Source organism: Oxyura jamaicensis, chromosome 2 (assembly GCF_011077185.1).
Source record: "Oxyura jamaicensis isolate SHBP4307 breed ruddy duck chromosome 2, BPBGC_Ojam_1.0, whole genome shotgun sequence".
Taxonomy (NCBI): Eukaryota; Metazoa; Chordata; class Aves; order Anseriformes; family Anatidae; genus Oxyura; species Oxyura jamaicensis.
In genome coordinates, this window is record NC_048894.1 from 86,127,933 (window position 1) to 86,151,478 (window position 23,546).

A 23,546-nucleotide genomic window follows, 5' to 3' on the forward strand; every position below is an offset into this window, starting at 1 on the left:
TCTTTTCTCAAGACAGAAAAGGTGAAGTCAATGTCAGCAATGTCACTGTAGAACTTCAGACCATTTATGAAATCCATTTGAAAAACCTGAGCAGACTCTCAGGTGAGTAATCCACACTGATCTCTGTTTTCTGCAAAAACACAACTAACCATTTATAAGGTTAATCCAGCTATATTTGCGTGTGCTGTAGGTGTGCAGTATAAAAATCTAGATCTAAAATATGTAAATATGTGTGTAATGTTATTTCAAATTACAAGAAGAATTCTGAGATAGTTTTTCAAAGCTGCCAAGATTAATTTTGTGCAACCTAAACTATATCATTTACAAGAGAGCAGACAAGCACAACCCAAATTAATACAAACAACTGTGGTATTTTGGGGGTTTATAATGTACCAAACCCTCTGCATAATTTATAGGGTTTATAAAAAAGATCTCTCTTTCCTTAGACAGAGTACTACTAACTCTTTCTTTTCCACTTCTCCTTTTAGTGACATTTGCTGGCTCTTGAAATTTAAGAGACTACCAGCTGCAGCCTGTAGGGAGCTGTTACATACTCTTGCAATTTAGTGGTGGAGCCTGTGATTTCTTTTCTTTCTATCCCATAAATGCTTGTATTTTTGATTATGGTGGGGATTTCTTCCTGGTTCTTATTTCCAGTAGCTGGTAACTATTTATGTTTTGATATAGCTATTTGGAAGTTTTAGGAATGGATAAGATTTTCCTTAGGGTGGTTTGAAGGCTTTGTTACTCTGATACTTTTGGGGTAAGTTTGATAACGAGTCTTTGCTTCACTTCACTTCACTTTACTATGCAGGGAATGTCTTCCTGACATTTATGCCTGTGGCTGTTCTTCTTAGAGGTGTTGGACACTTGCTCTTCATTTTAGTATGTGCATAATTTACCTTGGGTTAAAGTAAACCCCAGGTTACCTCATGTGTCTGCCAGTGGAGGGGGAAGAATTTCACTGCTCACAGTTCTCTGCAAGACTTTCTACAGATTCAAACCAAGGAATAAACTGTATCTGGTCTTACTACTCAGCAAACTCTGTAGAAATCTTTATAGCCTTAAGGCTGAATATTTAAGATTGAACTCCCTTTGCGCTGTACAAAGTAAGAGTAGGATTAAACGAGACATATTTAGTGTGATCGTTTTCTTCTACTGACTGCATCTCCTTTGTAGTTTCTCTTTCAGTTTAGTGTGGTTCCAGGTTGGCTTGGATTTTTGCTGTTGATTTTTTTGTCTTGATTTGGCAGACACTTTTTTATTGTCTTAATTCGGTTGTGTAGGTGTAGGGGGTTTTGATATTACATGGTTTTGTTATTTTACTGATACCCTGCAGTATATATAATATAAGCAGTCAAAAGAAAAAGAAAAACAGTAACATGGGCATAACAGAATATGCATATTCTGTATTATCTTAACTTCTGTGGTAAATGCATAGAAGAAGGCTGTTTCATATATTCACTGATAAACAGCAGCAGCTACACAGGTTTATGTTGTTTATAGAGCTTCTGAAAGGCCAGTTTGTTTGTTTGTTTTCTGAAATTCATTGAAAAGTTATCTTTGAAATTAATAGGAATCTAAGTTTTTAACACATATGAATAGGAATTTTAATTGATGGAGTTCTACTTACTACCCTCTGACAGGCCCAACCATAGTCTTTTTTTTTTTTCATCAAAGATGACATATTTATTAAGCCATTATAAATAATCAGAAAGCATCTGAAGATTTGATTTAAATTCCATGGTGACTTTAATCTGGCATCTGTTTGTGCTGCTGCTGAAAAGGTCATTCCTACTCTTCTCTTTATGATAGAGTTAAAGTGCATGTGGCCACAACATGAGCTGACTGAAACAGTGTAAGGTGAGAATTTAAGGGAGAGAGGGAGAGAGAAAAAAATTGGAGCAAGGCAGAAAAAAGCCTGTTCAGAGTGAGCAGCAGTTTTCCAAACTTTACTGTATGGCTACACAAATGCTAGGCCTAGCACATGGGGGCACAGAGAAAAAGTTGCAGGGCACAAAGGCTGTGACTTCTTGTTCAAGTACTCACTTTTCCAGGATGTAAACTGTAAAAATACTGAACCACTGAAAGGCTGCATTTAACCCTCAGTTTCTGTAGCCTGTGCTGTGTTACTCATTTACTCATCTGCCTCAGAGATATGCCTAAAGTTCTTTACCTCTTAAACATGAAAACAAACAGCAGCCTGCCAAGAAGCAATTTCTCTCAAAGAAAAATAAAATTAAAGTTTTAATGTAGCACAGTATATTCTCCAAACCCTAAGGCTGGTTTTACTTGTGATCTACCAGACAGTGCTCTATGTAATTTTCATTAATTTGTGTAGTTTTTGACCACATCAGTTTTGGTTCATGGTAATCTAAACATATAATTTAAGTCCTAAAAATGGAAGGATCTGCAGAAACATAGCTGATGTTGCTGTGAATCTTCATGAAACAGTGAAGATTATTTCTCCTAATATATTTGTATTCCAATTTGAGATAACACCATCTCTGCCCTCTGTGCTTATTCTTCTTATGACAAGTAAAACTGATTTTTTTTAGTTCTAAACTATTTACAAATTACAGGCATCTTCCTTTATCTTCCTTTGACAATTGTGTTGTTCTCATTTACGTTTAGATGGAATGAAAGTGTATTCATTTTCGAAATCCTAACCCACTCTTCTCGCTAATACCCTGCAGAAGTAGCATAGAAGTATGGTGTTTCATACGTTAAGAAGTATTCCTTCATCTTTTACCTTGGTCTTCATAAGAATGAAGAAAAATGCCTGTTCTTTACAGTCATCTCTACTAAAATCCCTGGTGAGCTACATTTTTCCAGTTATAGTACAGATTTTGAATGATTTGTGGTTTATGATGCATGGGTGGAAACACACAAAAAGCATTTAACAGGCCTGTTCCAAAACCTGAGTAACATAAGGACTCAATATGGATTGCATGTACTATGTGTCGTGGTCAATATTTCATGTGATGTGTAACAAGAGCCATTCATTTATGACAGTCAACACAATGTCTCACAGAAGTAAGTTTGTGGATTTTTGTGCCCACTATTCAAACAAACAAAAAACCATCTCTTAAGTCTTGCACCATGAATATACTTCTGGCTATGCTGACAGTGGAGGCATAATCAATGTAAATTTGTTTAAGCTAAATTTTTTGCATGACAAGGGAGGGTGAAAAGCACATAAGTTTTTCTTCATGCCAGTGTCTCTCAGCTCACCAATTACTCTTAGGGCCAACACAAGGCACTGTAATGCCAGTGACATAAAAACATGGTTCTGCTCCAGCATGTTTTATGCTGCTCCTGTTAGCCATGGGCCAGCCTCTCACTGCTGTTTCTGCACAAACCAGCAACATGTTAAGTGCAACATTTTCATCACTTTCTCTTTCTTTAAAGCACTATGAATACTTAAATTTTTATGATTATATTTAAGAAACTGAAAGAGCCAAGCACGCATACTTCCTTCTCTCACAGTTATTTATGACATATTCAATGAAAAGAAATTTATATTCCACTTGGCTTCTAGAACTGATGGTTAATGCTATGTCTATGTTTTTAGTGTCAAAAGATAATATGCCACATAGTCTTTATTGCCTTGCACACTTTTTCCTTTTAACACGGCCTTGCTGAAAAGGACTAGTAGCACAATAGATGAATACCAAATCAATGACATCTGAAAGGTGTAAAAAGAAACAAACAGATCTTAATTCATCAATCAGCTTTAATCAATACTTATTCCCACAAAAACTTGTTTACATGATACATTAAAAAATAACAAATGACAGATAGCCTCTGGATATTAACCACTTCTCCTAAAATACAGTGAAGTATGATATACTGTGGTGCTGAAAGGCTAAAATCAGTGAGTACTTTTTAGTCTTCAAATAGGAGGTGCCATGCAAAAGCAGTATAGAATCTTAGATCTTATATCTTTGATGTACCTTTTAATGTTTATAATTTTGTGCTTCTATGGCCAATATAAGCAATCTGTGTTTACAGTTTGTTTCTGTAACCACACACAGATACCTTGGGTCCAGTAGAAACAATCTGTTGAAATGTACTCCTAAGAAATGGTAAGGAGCATTAATGAAGCTGGAGAATTCTGGTATTAAGTACATGAACTGAACCCTCAGAGCTGTAGCGATTGCAAGCCTGTAATTGGTATTTCATTGATGATGCCATTTAGACAAGAGCTCAGAACAGAATGAACTTCCATACTGCCATCGGGAAACAGATTAAAGTGCCCATAGCTGAACCTTGATTTGGGCCCATAACAATTACATGTATCATTTGCTTTCGCTTTTTGAATACAGTTATCAAATTGCTCTGTACAGATGGGAGGGGTATGAGTGTGAGAAGGAATTACCCCCATCATTCATTCCAGCCCATGAAGATGATCTATATGAATTTAAAGGCAAACCATGCTCTCATATAAATGTTCTCAGAGCTTAGGAATTTAACAGAGCCTCTGCATATACATCCAGGATTCACAATGGGGTCCCTTGCTTCAGAGTTACAGCCAGATCATATGACTATAATTAAATTATTTTTATTTCTACATCAACAACAAAAAAAATCCCTCCTGCTTTAACATATTTGTGATGAAGATTTCATTTCAGAAAAGCAGGGCTTCTTAAAGGCCTCAATGGCAGATGTTGCTGTTAATGAAATATCCCAAGGATACACGCATTATGAAACAATCACCTGGAAAGGATATAAAATGAGCAAGGGAATTTTACTGCAGAGTCATAAATATCTCATTCTACATAGAACAGCTGCTTGTTACTGCTGTCTTTATAAAACTATGGCTGTAACACACAAAGAAAAACAAAAGTAAAACAAATTAGCCATAGACACCTCATCAATTAGAGGTATTGCTCTCAGGGCTTAAGCTAGTGAAGCAAAGCAGCAGGCAGGCCAAGAAAACTACCAACAGAACAGACCAGACCTGACAAGCCTCAATCTTGCAAGTTCAATACAAAGCTTTTGGCCTGCTACTAGCCTTGGCAATACCCTATTGCAGGGCTACCCAGTTACATATGCAAACTAATCATATTAATGGCTGATATTTAGAAGTGTGTCGGGAGACCATGGAAGGAACACTAACTCTGTAATAAATGAAATGAACTGATGAATGTTTCAATACATCATTTTATTTCTTGTTAATGGTAAATGTGAGGTCTTAAATTGATGCATGGAATTCTGACCCTACCGTTATTATTACAGTTGATTAACTCCTTAATACAAGTCACAGTCTTTCTAAAGTCTCTCTAGATGTGATTGAATGATTTTGCTCTTTTACATTAGCACTGCCAAAATATTTGGGGAGAAACAGAAGTCAACCCCATCTGTATTTCAGTGAATCTAAATAAATACATTGCAATTCTCTCCACTTGACCTGGTTTATAGGTTTATATCCTGTAAAAAGAGTGGTTTTCAAGGCCTTTACCAAGTCAGAGAGCACTGGGAAAGTAACAGAGACTAGTCCTAGTCAGCTGAAAGCAAATCATCTGAACAGGAGCATTGTTTAATCTCATTAGCCTCTGTAATCTCATGGGTCCTTCAAGAGCTCGAGAAAGTTCCTCTTATTCTGTAGAAATTAGTGATATTTATGTAAGGAAGCTCTACCTCTGTACAGTGTCTGCTTGAAAAAGTGACTGAGTTGGCACTCTTGTGACACACCTTGTTGGCATGCAGTTGCAGGTTCATACCCTTCATGGTTAGAATGAAGGAATGAAACTACATAAAAGCTCTACGATGTGAGTTATTCTTTCACACCTGTCATTCTGCCTCTCTTTTCTGTACATGCTTTGTGGTCCAAGTTCATTAGTTTCCAATAGAAATCACTCTTATTAATTCTTTCAAAACTGCAATTCAGTCAAATAGATACCAAACCTTCTCCTACATTTTTGGCACATCGTAAGCTACCAAGAAAATGCTATTGTTTTGGTGTTCTGTGGTCTGTTCTTCTGTATTTATATTTATTCCAGAGCTGAAATTAATTTTCTTAATAAACATCTAGTTCTTGGCCTCCATCTCTCACACCTCTCTGCTTTCAGGACTGTTTTTATTAATATTTCACCATCCCTTCTATTTGGATGTCAACACTCCAAACATCTATAACCTACTTCTATAGAAGTGGCCCCAGTTCTTGAGCATTCCTTTTGCTGTGAGCTGAAAGTCTAAGTTCAGCATTACAGCAGAAGTCCCATAAGCCAGAGCTATGATAGGTGCTTTAGAGTAACGTCTCATGCATTAAGCAGGAGGCTCACTCTTCCACATACTGCTTTGTGCTCTCCCTCAGTGAGGCTTCCAGTGCAGGATCTCTGCCCATGCCTTCTCTGGAACTCCATGTGCTCCATGAAGTTCATCAGCAGATCTGTGGGGCACCAATCAAAGGAGGATGGTTCAGGGAACATATAGCAAAGCAGAAAAAGTTGAAGGAATGTTTTAAAGAAAGCCATAGTGAATCCTAGGTATGATGCACAAGCTTTTTCTTTCTGTCATTCTGCAGCAAGACACAGAGTATTCCAAGGGAAGACAGCTGATATAATCTTTTTGAATTTCAGCAAAGCTTTCAATGCTGTTTCTCATAGTATCATTCTGGACAAAACACCCACCATACAGCTAGAAGAGAGAAAACAAAACAAAACAAAACAAAACAAAAACAAACAAACAAACAAAAAAAAAAACATAATGCAATGGGTAAACAATAATTAGCTGGTGGATCAGGCTCAAAGGGTTATAGAAAATGGTGTCACATCAGGCTGGCAGCCAGTCACTAGTGGGGTTCCCCAAGGCTCAATTTTAGAGCAGTTATCTTTAATGTTTTCATAAATCACTTGGATACAGGACAAGAGCAAGTCCAGCTTTCTGTACCTGGGATGGGGCAACCCAGGACGTATATACAGACTAGGGGAAGAGAGGTTGGAGAGCAGCCCTGCAGAAAGAGAACTGGGGATTCCAGTTGTCAGCAAGTTGAACGTGAGTCAGCAGTGTGCCCTGGCTGCCAAAAGGGCCAAATATACCCTGGGGTGCATCAGGCACAGCATGGCTAGCCACTCAAGGAAAGGGAACGTCCCTCTCTGTTCTGCAGTGATGTGGCCTTGCTTTGAGTGCTGTGTGCAGTTTGGGGCAGAACAGTGCAAGAACGACATAAAATTAATTAGGGAGTGCTCAAAGGAGGGCTACAAAGATGGTGAAGAGTCTAGAGGAAGACATCTGAGGAGAGGCTGAGGTCCCTTGGTTTGCTCAGCCCCGAGCAGAGCAGGCTGAGGGGAGCCCTCATGGCGGCCTGCAGCTCCCTCACGAGGGGAGCAGAGGGGCAGGCGCTGAGCTCTGCTCTCTGGGGACAGCGACAGGACCCGAGGGAACGGCATGGAGCTGGGACAGGGGAGGGCCAGTCTGGGTGTTAGGGAAATGTTCTGCACCCAGAGCGTGGTAGGGCACTGGGACAGGCTCCCCAGGGCAGTGGTCGTGGCACCAGGCATGCCAGGGTTCAGGAAGCGATTGGACAACTGTCTCAGACATATGGTTTGATTTTGGGGTGGTCCTGTGTAAAGCCCGGAGTTGGACTCGAGGATCCCTGTTGGTCCCTTGCAGCTCAAGATATTCTATGATGATTCTGTGTTACTCTTCCAGCATTTCAAGAAGAATTGTCTTATATTTAGTTCTGTAAATGGAGCCGTAGTACCCTCATCACCATAAGAAATAATGAGTGCTTCCATCAATCTTTATGAGACTAATTTAATCTCTCTTGTGTGAGGTTAACTCCTCCTTTCTCCATAAGAAGCTTTTGTGTTCGAAATAGGAAACTCCTCACTGAGCTCACTTGCAAAATAGAAAGATATGGAAAGTGGAAACAGGGACAATCTGCCCAGGAGCATTATAGAAACATTGCCTGAGCATGCTGAGGAGGTGGCACGATCCTGTGTAAAGTGGACAATGTCATCATAAGGCTGTAGTCTGTCATCTTTCAAAAATCCTGGCAACCAGGGAAAGATCCCGAAGACTGAAACAGAACAATTGTTACAAGCATCTCCAAAAAGAACAAGAAAGATCCAGATCAGTTCCTGCAAAGAGCATGGAGTAAACCCTCCTTAAAGCCATTTTTAGCTACGTGGAGGACAAGATTATTGTGAATGGCTATCACAGAATCTGCAAGAATAAGTCATGTCTGACTAACCAGTTTACCTTTTGCAATGAGACCAATGGCTCTGTGAAGAAGGGAAACAGTAAATATTGTATGCTTTGACTTTAGCAAGGCTATGGTTTTCCATATTGCCAAAGCGATGAACTACAGTTTGGATAAGTGCCAGTAAATGCCACTTGCATAAGTGGACAATAAGGCAGATGGAAAGTTGGCTGAACTGTCAGGCTCAAAGGGTGTTCATTAGTGTCACAAAATTCAGCTGTGCCTTTTACAAGTGGCATCCCTCAGAGATCAATAATGCCAACGCTGTTTAATGGCTTTATTAATGACTTGCATAATTTTGCAAATTTGTGAATTACATTAAAATGGGGGCGTCAGGTCGTTATCCTGAGGGCAGGACTGCTATTTAGTGTGTCCTCCAGAAGCTTGAAAATTACGCTCATGAGAAGCTGTCAAAATTTGATAAAGGCAAGTGCAAAGTCCTGCCTTTGGAGATGAATGACTGCATGCAGTGGGATATGCTGAGGGCTGAATGGATAGAAAGCAGCTTTGCAGAAAATGACCTTTATGTCTTGGAGGACAAGTTAAGCCTGGGTCAGCAACATATTCTTACAGCAAAGAAAGCCAACAATATCCTGGTCTGTGTTATGACAAGTGTAGTCAATCTCGACCAGCAGGTCAGGGTGATTATTCCCCTTCAGTTTGGCACTTCTGAGACTGTGCTTGGTTGAATGTGTCCAGGTACTCAAATCCAATTCTAAGCAATCTGTTGTAATGGGATGTGCTTTGAGCAGCAGGTTGGACTGGATAACCCCCAACAGTCAATTCCAGCCTATGTAAATCTCTAACCATAAGTCTGAGGTAATCTTTCTCTGCACATGTTAAAATGTTCTAACTGGAATATGCTTAGTCAAAATACAAAGTCCTTTGCACTTGTTTTTAATTTTCTAAAGCATTTTGACTGGGTCTTGATTTTCCAAAAGCAACTCACCAAAGAAGAGAAATTTGAGTATTTTATGGATAACAATAACAAGGGAAAACACTGATCCAGTTGTAATCCCTAAGGAACTGTAAGAAACAGTACCAGCAATTTTGGCCCTAGGAGCAAAGAAAATATCCCCTACTTCCCTTCTTCTCTTGTAGACATGACTTACTATCTTTTCTTTACCTGATGATGTGATGGGAGATAGAGGAGAGCAATAGTTTTCAAGGCTTCTTAATCCTAACCATCAGGGGAACTGGCTCAGCTCATTTCCTCCACTTCCCTACTCTTCTTCTTAGTCTCTGCTACCAAGAATTTCTTAGACTGGGAAAACAAACAAAACAAAAACAACAGCAACAAAAACATAATGTCAGATGAAAAACCTCTGGAAAGACATGATCTACTATCAAGGCTCAGAATAACCAGTATTCCCAAGGTAAACTGGGGATGAGAATACATTTGGCTACTTTTACCATCTTGTGCATAATATCCGCTTTGCTTGGTTGCAATTAAATTTGATTATTTCTCTGATTATATTTATCCACAATGCTGGAAAAAATACTTCCAAAACCTTTTGCTGTAAAATTTAATCTTTAAATCAGAAGAAAACAGGTGCTGTCATCCAGGGACTGTGTATTCATTTCTGTGCTAGGGGAAGAATGTCCAATTCATTACAGGATGTTTATGCAGAACTGAAACAATACCATTTGCAGTAGAGTTTCATTACACAAATGATTTTGAGTCAATTATTATTTACTCTTGGAATGTGCCATTCAGCTGAAGGTTCTGAAGTCAGCCTCTGGAGAAATGCTGCCTCTATTCCACTCGCTTGGTGCTTGCTTATGTTTAATTTAATCAGCTTGTAGCATGCACTGTGGTAAAAACAGCAGTAAAGGATTCATGACACACAATTGGGCAAAATTCCAGCCATGCTTAGTATCAGCATAGTGATATATTTGGGGATCAGCATAGTCCCTGTGTACAGGGGACAAAGTCAACAAGTGATTAGTAGGATAGGTATGCAAGGTCTGGGAGGAAAATTTTTAGATGTGAAAAGAATATATCTGCAGAAGAAAGGGAGTTATAGAGAATCTGTCTGAACTGATTATGACCATCGATTTAGAGATGGAGATTGCAATTTAAGAAATAAGTCTTAAGCGGAGTGGTTGAGGGAACTGGGGTTATTTAGCCTAGAGAAAAGGACGCTCAGGGGAGACCTTATCACTCTCTACAACTACCTCAAAGGAGATTGTGGCAGTGTAGGGGCCAGTCTCTTCTCCCAAGAAACAAGTGATAGGACAAGAGGAAATGGTCTTAATCTGTGCCAGGAGAGGTTTAGGTTGGATATTAGGAAAAAATGTCCTCACTGAAAGAGTTGTGAGGCATTGGAACAGGCTGTCCTGGGAAGTAGTTGAGTCACCATCCCTGGATGTATTCAAAGGACATGTAGATGTGGTGCTTAAGGATATGGTCTAGTAGTAGACGTGGTAGCGCTAGATTAATGGTTGGATTGATGATAGAGGTTTTTTCAACCTAACTGAGAAATATATATATATATATATATATATAAATAAAGAAGAAGAAGGAAAAAAAAAAAAAAAACTAGCAAACACTGAGATTGTAAGGAAGACCCCAAGGGACAGCATGGAGTAGTACACATTTCCTAAGTAGTAGATGCAATTACTGTCATCCTGGCCAGAGCCTACAGGTAAGCATGTGGTTCCCAGGACAGCGTCAGTAGTGGGTGCAGCAGGATAATGCTCATAGCAGCTTAGAATGAATGTAGCAAGCCATTCCTATAGCCATGGCTCTCATGAACCTGTACAAAATGGTACATGGTAAGAAAATCTGGAACTCTTGGAGGTAGTAACTCCAGGGCTGTGCAGGTGCTTTGGCTCTGTATTCATGTGACTATGTGCAGCAATGCAGCCTTCAGCTCTATGTGTGTATGTACTTGGAAAATGTTAAACACTTCAAATTCAGAACAGCGTTTGTCCCTGTGTTGTACTTTTTCATTTACATCAATTTTGCTGTCATGGCATCATAGTGATTGAGTAACCTGACTTTCTCAATGCTTATGACCTAAACAGAAATTCAGTTACTCTTGTAAGTCAGGTTCTGTGTGGTATGGACACTTAGAGACCTCATTTACCTCAGCAGAAAACAAAAATATTCATAATTTATCAGAATTTGGACCTCTTATTGATTGTCTATATGCCTTTCACCCTTCTGCTTTTGATTTTCTAGTATTTTTAATGCATATTTGAACTCAAAAGGATACTTTAATACACTTGGAAACATCATTTATGGAGTTAGAATTAAGACACTGTCCCATTGTGCAATATGTATGTAGTGGGTAAACTTCAAGTATTTTCTATTTTAATGATTTCTTTTCATTCCAGCCAGTCTTAGTCCAAAGTGCTAAATTACTCTTCTTGGCTATTAGTACCTTCAGTCCTAATAGTTTCCCAACACTGATATAAAGTAGCAGTATTCAACTGCATTTTACTTAATTCAGTAAGCAGAATATATGTTTCATTTTGTGAAAACGTTTGGGGGGGCAGAACACGCTCATATTTCTGTGATGGCTGAGCTCAATAATTTTTTCAGGTCAAGTACTCTTGATCTTGTGTCACCTTCTTGGAGATGTGCACTCCATGCTCCTTGCCCCTTTTCTATTAACAAGTGTTTACAGAGGTGTGGTGGCAGGGAGAGTGCCAAAGCTATTGTGGCTTGGAAGAGTCCCCATCATGCCTGTGTGTGCATGATGCTGCTTGTGCCTAAAAAAAACCTCCCTGAGAGCCAGGAGCTGCTGTCACACTCCCCCTAGCACGCAAATAACCCATGGGGAGCTCCGGCTGCAAGCTGCAATACAGACCAAGCATTTCTAGTAGAGTTGAATCATTCTGCAGATGATGAGAGAGCTCATCACTTCATAGGATGAGATTCCCTTTCCTATTTTCTGCCATCTTCTGCTTAAGAAGTAGGAAACCAACTGTGATGCTGTAAGCGCTGCGCTGTGGTTGGAAGAGCTTGCTACATATGTGCTCAAGGAGGAATGACCAGCATTTTAGAGCACAGTGCTGTTGTCCTGGGAAACCAACGGGGAGGAAGAGTGAGGAGCCTGGAACAGGTCTAAGGCAAAGAAGGTTGTAGTGGGAACAGCATTTCAAAGACAGGTGGAACAGAATGGACAATAGCAAGCTACTAGGAGTTAAATTAAAGAGAGGGGAGGCAGGTGAAGGGAAGGATACCCCAAAACTGAAGAAAGGTGGAGAGTGTAACTCAGCAGGGGATCTTCCTGGGAAATGGAAGCCCCCTTGCACAAAAATTGAAGAGAGCAGAGCTGACAAAGAAAATATGTTAGTCACAACCCCAGTTCCACACATCTCTATTACTCTGGTTTTTAAGGATTTGGCTAAACCTGCAAGGACGTTAAGCAAGCTGAGAACAGTTCTTAGGATAAACACTGAACTTGGAGATTAGAAAAATCAGTATTGACAGTAGCTGTGTTCCTGACACTCTCTAGTATGCTAAGTTACCTGTTCTCCCTCCCACCCCCCAGGCTTTAAACCTGCTTCAACACTTATTGTAATGGGTTGAATTATATCAGAACAAGGAATATATGAAGATTTCAGGGATTTGACTTTTATTTTATTTTATTTTATTTTATTTTATTTTGTTATCTTTCTTTAACAAGCCTCTCCTCATTGCTTGAAAATGTCATTCTAGCCAAAAATATTCTATAATTAAAGAACAAAACTGTCCAACTAATTAGAAGTTTTCTCTTGCCCTGAGCATAGCTCTGGGCATAGAAACAGGGAGTTTAAGGCAAACTGCACAGCAGTAGGAGTAATTTAATTATTTAAAATTAATATCTACTTTCTGAACCATGTTCAGTGGAAAAAAAAAAATAGGATCAGGAATAACTGAAAAACAACATGGGAATTTCCTTAGCAAAGTTATCAAAGAAAAAAAAAAAAAAAAGATACAAAAATCCTCCCAAAACTGCATTCATATGGTGGGATTTTGTCAAAGCCATTGGCTGTCATGCCCCTTAGGCTTCTGGGCTTGATTATGGAATTGCTGCACATGTGTGACTAGTTGCCAGCAGTGGCTTTCCTATGAAAATACTGCAATAATATGCATGTTTAGGTGCTTTTTGTTCAAAAGATACTGCCTGTGGTAGAAATCCTTGGGTTCATCCTCACTTTCTGTTGATGGAGGGAGAGAAGCACCTTGTCTAATTAGGTATATCTCATCCAAGATTCCTTCTTGCAAATCTCCCATCTCTGATAATGAGGTATTCCTGCTCCCTCTGCAGGGGCTAAGCAGGCTGCAGTCATAAAGCAGCCAGCTTTTGCATGCCTGAGAACCAGGTGACTGCACAATGCGGACCATAGCTATCCTCTTGTTAGTGCAGCACTGAAAAATATGTTCAACTGAAGGTCTAGGGCAAGTATTGTTCAGGGTTTTATAATTGCTTTTCTCACAGATTTTACAGTGTGATAATGGTGAGAACATAATTCAATGTATTTTGTGTTTGTGCTGATTGCATTTTCATTTTTTTCTAGGCTGGTTTTTAGGATACGGGATGGCATGGCATCCTTAGGATCAGCAACTTACCTTCTCTCACTGCTGAAACATCAGTGCTATCAGTGTTGCTCGGTAGAAAAGATAATGTTAAATATTACAAGAACAAAAGACAAGCAATATATAGGCACGTTTGTGCTAGCTGCAGCAAAAGTTCCTCATAGCAAACTTTGAACAAATCTCTGCTTTGTGTGCAGAGTCCCGGACTACACCCATACATTCCAAAAGAGATTCATTCCTATAAAGAAGCTGCACTTCACTTATTTACCTTAAGATACTTACATGGCTGTCACCTAAGTCTTTGAAATAGAGGTAACATCTATTCCTCTTTCTTCTTCCTTGGAGAGAGGAGAAATGGCTTGATTAATTTATTTATTACAGGTTTTTGTTTGCTTTATGTTTGTATGGAGGACTGGGCACAACATGTTGGAGGCTGGTGAGAATAAATTATCAAAGGAGAGCTGTAGGAAAGCTGAAAAAAAGGGAGATCTGTGAATGTTCATTTCACCTGAGGGTGCTTTCTGCAACCTGAAGTCCTTCTCCTAGTGAGTCTTGTTACTAACAGGATGTATTGCTGCATTTGCTAGCAATTTTGACTTTTCAGGCTCTCTGGCTTCAGGTCTAAATTTTGTTTCTTACCATCAGTTCTGGCACCCATCACACATATTTTATTAGTTTATATTCTTCCTCACACTTATCACTTTTTTTTTTTTTTGGTCACTTTAATTCTTAGAGCAATCAATCGTGTCAATATTCACAGGGTTTTCATGAGAAAAGTCTTGCAATTAAATTCTTATTTTCTATGATGCAAATATGGCTAAAAATGTGTTCTTGGAACACTAGCTGTAAAGACTGAAAGGAGAAAATAATTTCTTACTCTCCTTCATGAGAAAGGAAGAGGAGGTTTCTAGTAGACAATGAAAATATGCCCATCTCCTAAGGGAAATTTTAGCTGGAAAAGGGAGATTTGAAACTGCTCGTTAAATGACACACCACAATTATTTGGACCCAAACTGGTGGAATTTAGTCAATAAACTCAGTGAAAACTTCGGCCGTGGCTTTGAAGAAAACCTCTTCATCCAAATCTAATAAATCTCTTTCCAGTGGTGAACAGGCTGTAATGATGCCTCTAGGGCGAAGAGAAGTGTAAGCTGGCCAGAGAGGCCTTTCCGTATCGTTTTGGAGTTGCAATGATAATGGGGGGAGATGGGCATGACCACAAACCTCACTGCTGTAAGGGGGTATTCACTGCACTCAGAGAAAAAAATGTAAAAAATGATTCTTGGCATTTCTGATGCCTTTTATGTGTGTACCGTTATCAGCCAGCTAGACACACATGGCATGAGAGGCAAAAAGCCTAATCTGGCACTAGGAAGAACCTGGAAGTGAATTTGTTAAAACACTGCTGAAAAATAATATTTGTGTCTCTTGGGGTTTCATAACACTTTCACATCCCAAAGAGCATGCACCTAAACGTCTGCACTGGTGCAAGATTTTCATTGTTTTAATATTTTCCTAAAAGAAGAGGCAGAGAGAGGAATTGATAACTGTTCAGTGAATTCTTGCCTGCTTTTTAAGATAGCAAAGATGAATGATTAGTATGAAATGAAATCATGAAACCATATTAAAACTTTAGGATTTTGTAGCCTGGATTATCTTTTTATTGCCCTTCGAATTAGCTTGTGATCTCCTTTAGTTCTATCCTGCATCATCTGTGTGCTTGTGTTCACTCTTGCTGATTTTTTTTTTCAACTCTCCTTGCCACCGATTCAATGAATAGAGAGCAATAAAACAAATACTGTAAAATTTCAGTAATGGCAAGACTAAGGAAAGAGGCAACCAATGAGTTAATCTGGAAGGACGAGGCAGAAAATACTAAGACTTTAAAACAAGAAGTAAGGAGAAACTGAAATCATATTTTATTGCTAAATATATATAACTCATCTGACAGGACTGTTTTTTTTTACTTGGAAGCAAACAAACCTTCAGACTATGGCCAAAAAATGCTGGTAATTTTAGATGACCGACTGGAGATACCAAATAACGACACAGGTTTTCAGGGACTATTGGCTAGGACCTTCTGAAAGGTTCAAATCTGATATCTAGATATAGAACCCCTAATTCTTTCTGAAAGTTTCAGGCCATGTATTTACGATAGGGTATTATGGCTCTTATTTTTTATGGGATATAAGTGGATTGGGGAAAACTATTTAGGGACACATAAAGGTTCTGTGCTTTCCATTCAGCCTTTTGGAGCTCAGAGACACACCCTAAAATTCAGGTTGCTCGTTCAAACATCCATATTGAAACAGCTTTGTAACAAAACAGTGGATGGAGTGAGAGAGAATGTGGCCAACAGTAGGTCTTGGAGAAGTCACTTTTCCTTATTTCTTCCACTGGATCTGAAAGACACCATAACAAAGCAAACTAGCTGAAGACATGACTGCATTGGTCCTGAAGGATTATGAAAATGTGGATTCAGTTCCTCTTTTGTCTGTTTTACCTTTCCAGAGCAGCGTCTCTTTTGTGCTATGGATTGAATTCCCCTGAGAATACACTAAGCATACCCCTATAAGGAGAAAATCCTGTTTCTTAAATGCAAATAATTTCCTAAAATTAATGTAGATTAGGTAGATAGCCTCCTGAAAGTGCCTGTTTCTATCTAGTGACTGCAAAGGGAACCTAAAGGAGAAGCTCTGATATAGACCCATATACCTCATCTGTTCAACACTACATGGGAGAATTCCCACCCGAGCAATTCATACATATCTCACATCAGATGACACCAAACCTATTTGAGGTCACTAATTATTTGCACAATGGACCACTGTTCTACCTTTTTTGTTAAGTATGATGGAAATATTTTTTTGCTGGTGGTGGTTTTAATCGTGTTCCATCTGTTGGCCTCATTTTGTTTCCTGATCACAAACGACCTGGGAATCTTGAGTAGCCTACAAGTTAGAGTTGCCTGTGATTTTCTACCTGTGAGTTTTCAGATGAAATTCAGGTGGTAAGTGTTCAGTTAATCTTTCTTAAAGAAGTGGAGATCTGTGTTAACTCTGCATTAGAACCCCTTCGTGGAGAATTGAGGCACTTTATTTCTGATACATTTATTTTTCCCCTTGAGGAGTCAAAAGAGATCTATAGATCTTCTGGGGAAGTGGCTGGCTTTATAAATTATTGAGGCATAACTACAATAATTAGCTGGCTTTTGTCAGCACCAGGCTCCATATATAGCAGAGCTGCTAATCTCTTACTCTTTTTCAGTGCTTTTGTCTCCTTGTTAGATTACATCTCTATGATTGTTTTTGATCATTTTATAATGAATATTGTATTAGAGAGTGCTAAGTAGACTAGAATCAACATCTTATTTATTTCTTTAGGATTAAAATGTATTTTTTTTTTTTTTTTTTTTTAAAGACACTCAAAGACTGGAAAAATCCAATGTTTTCCAAACAATTAGATTCTGCACATTAGGACAGTCTTTGGTTGTACAAGATACTACTCAGATGTTATCGGGCATAGTAGATCCATGTGAAACTGTTTCAGATCCAAATTTACTCACAAAGACAATTCATCTTTGTCTTTTATCATCTATTGTTTGCTTCAGGGGATGATAGCAAGGATTTTAGTTCTGCTTTACAGATAAAAAAACTCAGCAATGAGAGTGGAACATATTTATCAGACATCTTGGTAAAGGCCAAGCGAAGCAAGAAATGTTGCTATAGGACACGAATATCCTAACCATTAAAAGTATGGGAAAAGTTGGGTAAAGATGGATCTGCATTTTATTTAATTAACCAGGCCTAGCTTTTGAGAACTTCTGGCTAAGAAACTAACCTGATTCTCGTCAGCATACTAATAGCTGCAAGTGTCTCACATGTAACTCACTACATCCACTCTGCTGGCTTTTCTCTGATGCTTTTTGTGCTATTCAGTGTTATTTTGGTTTAGCATACTAAAAACTCCTAGGGCATATGCAATTTCTTTTCTGTGGCAGATGGAGCTAGGTTTGCATGCTGTGGGGCCGACCTTGTCAAGCATGGCTGTGTAATGTTTCGGTGGTTTGCTCCTCCAGCCACCGTGCTCCAACTGGCCAGAGGAAATGGCTGTGGGCAACCTGCTGGCCAACCCTAATATGGTAGAGGGTAGAGAGTCAAATGTCAGGTATGATGCCCTGTAGCCCCCTAAAGCATCTGACAGATAAAGCTGAGGCCCATGAAACATTGGTTAGTGTGTGTTGAATGGAGCCTCCAACTTGTGTATCTGGTTTGGGTGCTTTTCTACAGCGTTGGACGGACACTGAATCCCAAACAGCAGAGCCACTTGTCACTATCATCAGAGTCATTCTTTCAGTGCAGAAAGCCTGCAAAATGAATCAAAATGCTGCACTCAAACTCTTGAAAGCATTTCACACACCAAGCATTGCTCTGCTTAACACATTTCAAACTACAGTAACTGCTAATAAGATAAAAAGCAGTGACAAATCAGAGAGTATTGCCTCCAACAATCATGCATGACTTACCATGGCAAACAAATCCAGTCTGAGGAAAGAGAAAGCTCAGCGTCCGTATTGGGCCTCCTGCTGCAGCCTTTTATGCTTTTTATTTTTATCCCGTTTGTCAAAATAACAGCCCTTTATCACCACTGATTGCAGTGATTTTGACTCCTCGCCTGCTGGGTTCTCCCTTTGCTCCATAGGGGTTTCCTAATTGAATATTTCCCCTGTGACTAGAAAAGCTTTGAATAAGAATAGGAAAGAAAATTATTAGCAGAGTCTTGAAAACTCCCCTGAACCTTCAACCCCAGTCTTGCTCACAGTTTGTTATTCTCTCCCAAAAGTGCGGAGCATTCTTCTTTCAGTGAGCAGCCTCAGCTGTTTTTCTGAAGCTGGTTGCATCTGTTATATGCTGAACATTGTAAATGAACTGCAGCAGATCCTAACATGAGGAGGAGTGAAAAGAGAGACTCATTCCACATAACTTATAAGAGGAAAATGGCTTGGCTGGAGTCACCGGTGCTTTCTTTCTCACCTTTTTGAGTCAAAAGCAAGGAACTGTTTACTGCCTGTGTTGAGATCTTGCATGAGAAACTTCTGCCCAAGTATTGGTGGATAGCATGGGATTTGGTGGATGGCTCAGAAGTCTGAATGCATTGAAAGATGAATGTTATACTCCCTTTCCTGGCACTGTTATTCCACTGTTACTTCCTTACCACTGTTACACCAGCAGGCTGCATGCCATGGTTTACTGAGCGAAGGACCAAAAACTTGTGTTTCGTCTCTCACTGAGTGTGGGAGCTGGTGTTCTGAATTGAGACAGAAGGAGGAATTTATTTGCCAAGTTCTTATCCTGACTGTGCCAGCACAGCGCACAAGTTCACATTTACTCCTGTCTCATCCGAAGCCACTGCTCAGGTTCTCTTGCTGCACCCCTTAGCAGAGGAGGCATGAAAAGCCACAATTTCTAGGTATGGAAAGTTTCAGCTGTGCAAAGTGGAACCTGCCTGGCTTGCATATGAGCACACAAACAAAAGGTATCCACGAAGCTGTTGTGAACACCTGGCTTCTTCAAGTCAGGGCAGACTTTTCTAGAGGAGGGAATATCTGCTGTATTGTTCCCTGAGATTTCTCAGCTAGGTGTTGCCAGAGTTTCAGAAAGCTCTCTACCCCTTTGTACACACACAGAAAAACAGTAAAATGGATGGGGAGGATGGATGAACAAGGAGGGAATCAGAGGGGATAGATAAGCATCAGAAGGACTTAACAGGGATGAAAGGAAATTCCCCTCTCTATGTCTGTACTTCTTCAGTCTCTATATCATCATGCTTGTTTTTCTTATTTTTCAGAGGGGGTTTATTCTTCAGATGCTCGTGGAACAGAAATAGTCACAGATGTTGCTTGTTATTTTTAAGTTGCATTAGCTCGCAATAATGACAAAACCTGAGGTCAGGCCAGTAATATGCCATTGAGGGAGAGCAGACTGTACATTTTGTTTCGGCTTTCTGACTTTCAGGGTTGTGCTTTTCCCATATAATTTTCCCAACGTGTGCAGCAGGATGGTGATTCCAGTTGTTACCCAGCTGCATGTGCTGCAAGAAGATTGTAGCTGGGAATCACCTATCTTTGTAAGACTAAGTAAAAGGGCACCCCTCGGTACCAGCCTTCTAAAATCATCCTTACCAAGTGACCTGTTGCTGAATTTTAGCTTTGAAGTAAAACGATCTTGAGAGGAATGCCTGTTAGGGATAGTCAGAAGGACTGCGGTGCTCTCTGTAGATCCATAACAGAAGGTTAATTTCTAATTCCTTGTACAAACTGGCTGTAAAAGATGTATTTCAGCAAGTTTCTTCTGTGTGTACTTTACTCTGCAAAGCCAACACTGGCAAAGCTGAAAGGAAAGACCCAAACCAAACTGAATTGTCACCAGAGCAGGCTCGGGTGTTTTCAGGTGGGTAGACAGCATGGGATTTTGGATGCGGGATGGATTCAATTGTCACCCAAGGAGGAGGATGTCCTGGGTGGGAGTGTCCTACAGCAGCAGGCTGAAACTGCTGTGGACAGTCAGGTTTTGGGGAACATCTGGACAGCTGAGTCTGCTCCTGTCCACATGAGGGTAGGAGGCAGGTCGTGGTCGCTGCTGGGAAGCTGCCATCCTATTCCTCAGCACTGCTTCTGTCCCTTATCTGAGCAAAGCAGCAGTGCCTTTGGCTTTGTAGGGTGCTATCATAAGTAATGGAAGAGAAGGAGATCCTGGGCATTTAGCTGCTCCTGAGAGCTTGGTGCCAGCTTTCATTGTGTCTGGAAACAGCCCTGTCTGTAGTCAGTAAAACATGAATCATTCTTTTGTAAGTAAAGCAGCTGTGACAGAGCTAGGTACAGAGACTAAAGGTGGGACTGGAGCTGCTTGAATTCCCACAGTTGATCTTTAGGGCAACACGCCTCTTCGTACGAGATCCCATCAGGTCCATGGAAGAGCACAGCAAACGTGCTTCGCACTGTGTGGTTGAGTATGCTGAGTGGCAGAGAGATGGTTAAAGGCCGTAGCAGACGTGTGTGCAGCGCTGTGTCACTGCCGTTCAGTAAGCACAGCACCGGGCAGCGAGATATTAATAGTTGTGCTCATCACGGCTGCTCCGGGAGCCACCATGATCCCAGCATGGGCTAACAGGCGAGCCACAGACCACGAAGCAAAAACTTCAGGCCCAGAAGGCAGTAGGGAAACTATGAAATAATTATCAAAAGAGGGAAAATATATATATTTTAGCAGGTGTTATTTGTGAAAATGCCCCTGCATTAAATGCAATCTAAATGAAGCTTTGCACCTGAGCCAGATAGCAGAGTGTTCCAGCCCATTCTGCAAGCGCATGTTTCTGTGAACAAATCAATTAAAGTTTTTGGCATATGGGTGCCTAATAAATATTGTATGTGCTGGTACACATTCACCTCTTTTTGATACAAATCCATGTCTTCATTAAGGCTCATGTGTGCTGCGATTTAATTCTACAAGTCATGTTTTTAGAAATTACTGGCAGACTGAATTTTTATCAAAAGCGCTGATCAAAAATGTGTATGCATTTAGTTTGACAGAGTCCTCAGATAGTTAGTAATTTCCAGTGAAGTCGGTGATAAAATAGTATATCTCAATTATTTGCAGATGCCAAATACTTACATAAATACATATCTGATTTTAGTGCGTAAAGTGTATTGACAGTTTCCTGAAATTACCACTGCTACAATCATGACTCTCAGATAGGCAAGAAGAAGAAAACGCTATTAGTGCATTCCCACAAAGAAAAACAGTACATTTTGGACTAAGTAGCTATCGAAGACCTTGAAGATAATATATGTAGGACATAATACTTGAGTAAATATCACAATATCTTCATTAGACCCTGTGAAAAGTCTGAAGTATATTTCCAGACATCTCTCTATCATCACTTTACAGCATTTGGATCACTTGTATTCAGAAGGTACATAAATAGCTTTAGCTGGTTCATCCTTTAGCTGGTAATTTTAACAAATATAATGCCACAGGGCATTCCTCTTGTCAGAACCCATTTATTTCATCATCTGTTATTATGGGTATATTATTTTCCTCAACTATTCCACCCTCATGATATGCTGAATTCTCAGATTTTCAACAAATGCTTGAGATGCAATTACTTATGATTCAACTTTTTATCAAAGTTTACAAAAAGAAAACAAAGCACTTATGGGTTATGGTCCTTCTACATAGGTAAAACTATAATTGATGTTAGGCCAAAATATTGTCAGAAATGTTAAAAAAAAAAAAAAAAGTGTATAATAAAGCACAGAAATCCTCAGATACACAGTGGAGAAAAGATAAAGCCATGGTTTACTTATTTCAATTTTTCCATTTTAATTAAGAATAACAATTCTAAATTATAGGAAATGCTATTGCTGATGTATTTGTTTTAATTCAAGGTGTAGAAGACAATGGAAAAACAATTCCTACCTTAGAAAAAGGGGACTTGAATGTGAGCTCTCACCCTCTCAAGATGTCTTATTAATCAAGCCCCAGTGCTATTTCTATTACTGCTTTAACATGAACCATCACTGGGAAAAAGAAAGAAGCAAGTACTTGAAATCCTGTCTCCCACATCCTAGCTTACCAGCACTTCAGCTGCAAGGGTAATAATTTATATTTAGTGTTTCTCATTTGTTTCCCATTCTCTCAGCTTTCTAATAAGGTTTTGTCAATTTTTTTCTTGTTTTTATTTTTATTTTTTACTTTATTTCATTGTCTTCACTCTCTAAATACATCAGCACTGCAGTTTGAAAAATAGCCAGGCTAAGAAGGAAATACATCAGTAGTGCAGATTGTAAACTATCTTCAGTCAGGTTTATCAGAAGAGAAAGCACAGGATTATGAAAGAATGAAAATCAAGAAGCAGAGTCTTTCTGAGTCACCATGATCCTCTGGAAATAGCTAATTTGTAATGAACAGGAAAAGTGTAATTTTAAGTTATGAATATCAAATTCACTTAAATCTTTTGTCAATAGCTTCATTCATAATGTAATTAATATACTGTAAATGTTGTCATGGTTGTGAAAAAGGCCATCAAGTAATTAATCCTTCTATGATGAGTGATAGGCACAATGAGACAAATCTGCCTGGACCCAAACCTGGACAGCCTGGCTGCAGGAGAGGACCTGTTAGCAGAGCTGCTGTAGGTGCCAGTATGGGAGATGCCCCAGATGGGCACCAAACAACTCTAATCCAGTGCTTGACTTTATAACCAGGTCAGGGGGTTATTGGTCTCCTACCTGGAAACTGTATTACATGCATATACTTAAATGTTGTCATTTTATGGATGTTTTGTCAGTTTGCTACAGGCAGTATGAAAATATTGGGAAAAGCACAGTGTGCAATGGTATTAGAGCCAGGTGAACAATGCAATCCTGGTTGTCTGGATCTCTAACTGTGACTGCAAAGCACAAAGTCTATGCCAATGGTACTGCAAGGCTACATTTCTGGGCAATCCAGTCTCTAGTCTCCGTTACCAGAAAACATTCCCATAAGCAAGAAGAATTATTCTGAATGTGCTGTGAGTTGTTTTTTTTTTTTTTCTTTGTGTGTGTGTTGGTGATACTGCCATCTTTTAACTTCCTGAGTACCTCGTGCTGTTGGATTCAGGAGGAGTGCAGCAGGGGACAAATGAGGATGTGTCCGTACAGGGCAGTGCCTCTGTGGGTGGGGGACGATGCTCATGGCTGGCAGCATCTGGCTTCGTGCAGCTGCCATGCATGGGCATGGTCCCCAGGGACTGACAGGAGAGGGG

The 23,546-nt window shown here is 39.6% G+C and overlaps 1 long non-coding RNA gene across 1 annotated transcript; it reads left to right on the forward strand.

The window, feature by feature from the left end:
- On the forward strand, nt 1-23,211 carry LOC118162927. Its single transcript, XR_004748719.1, has 3 exons — nt 1-102; nt 21,633-21,713; nt 23,091-23,211. It is a non-coding gene; the product is annotated as an uncharacterized LOC118162927 (long non-coding RNA).
- The last annotated feature ends 335 nt before the right edge of the window (nt 23,212-23,546 follow it).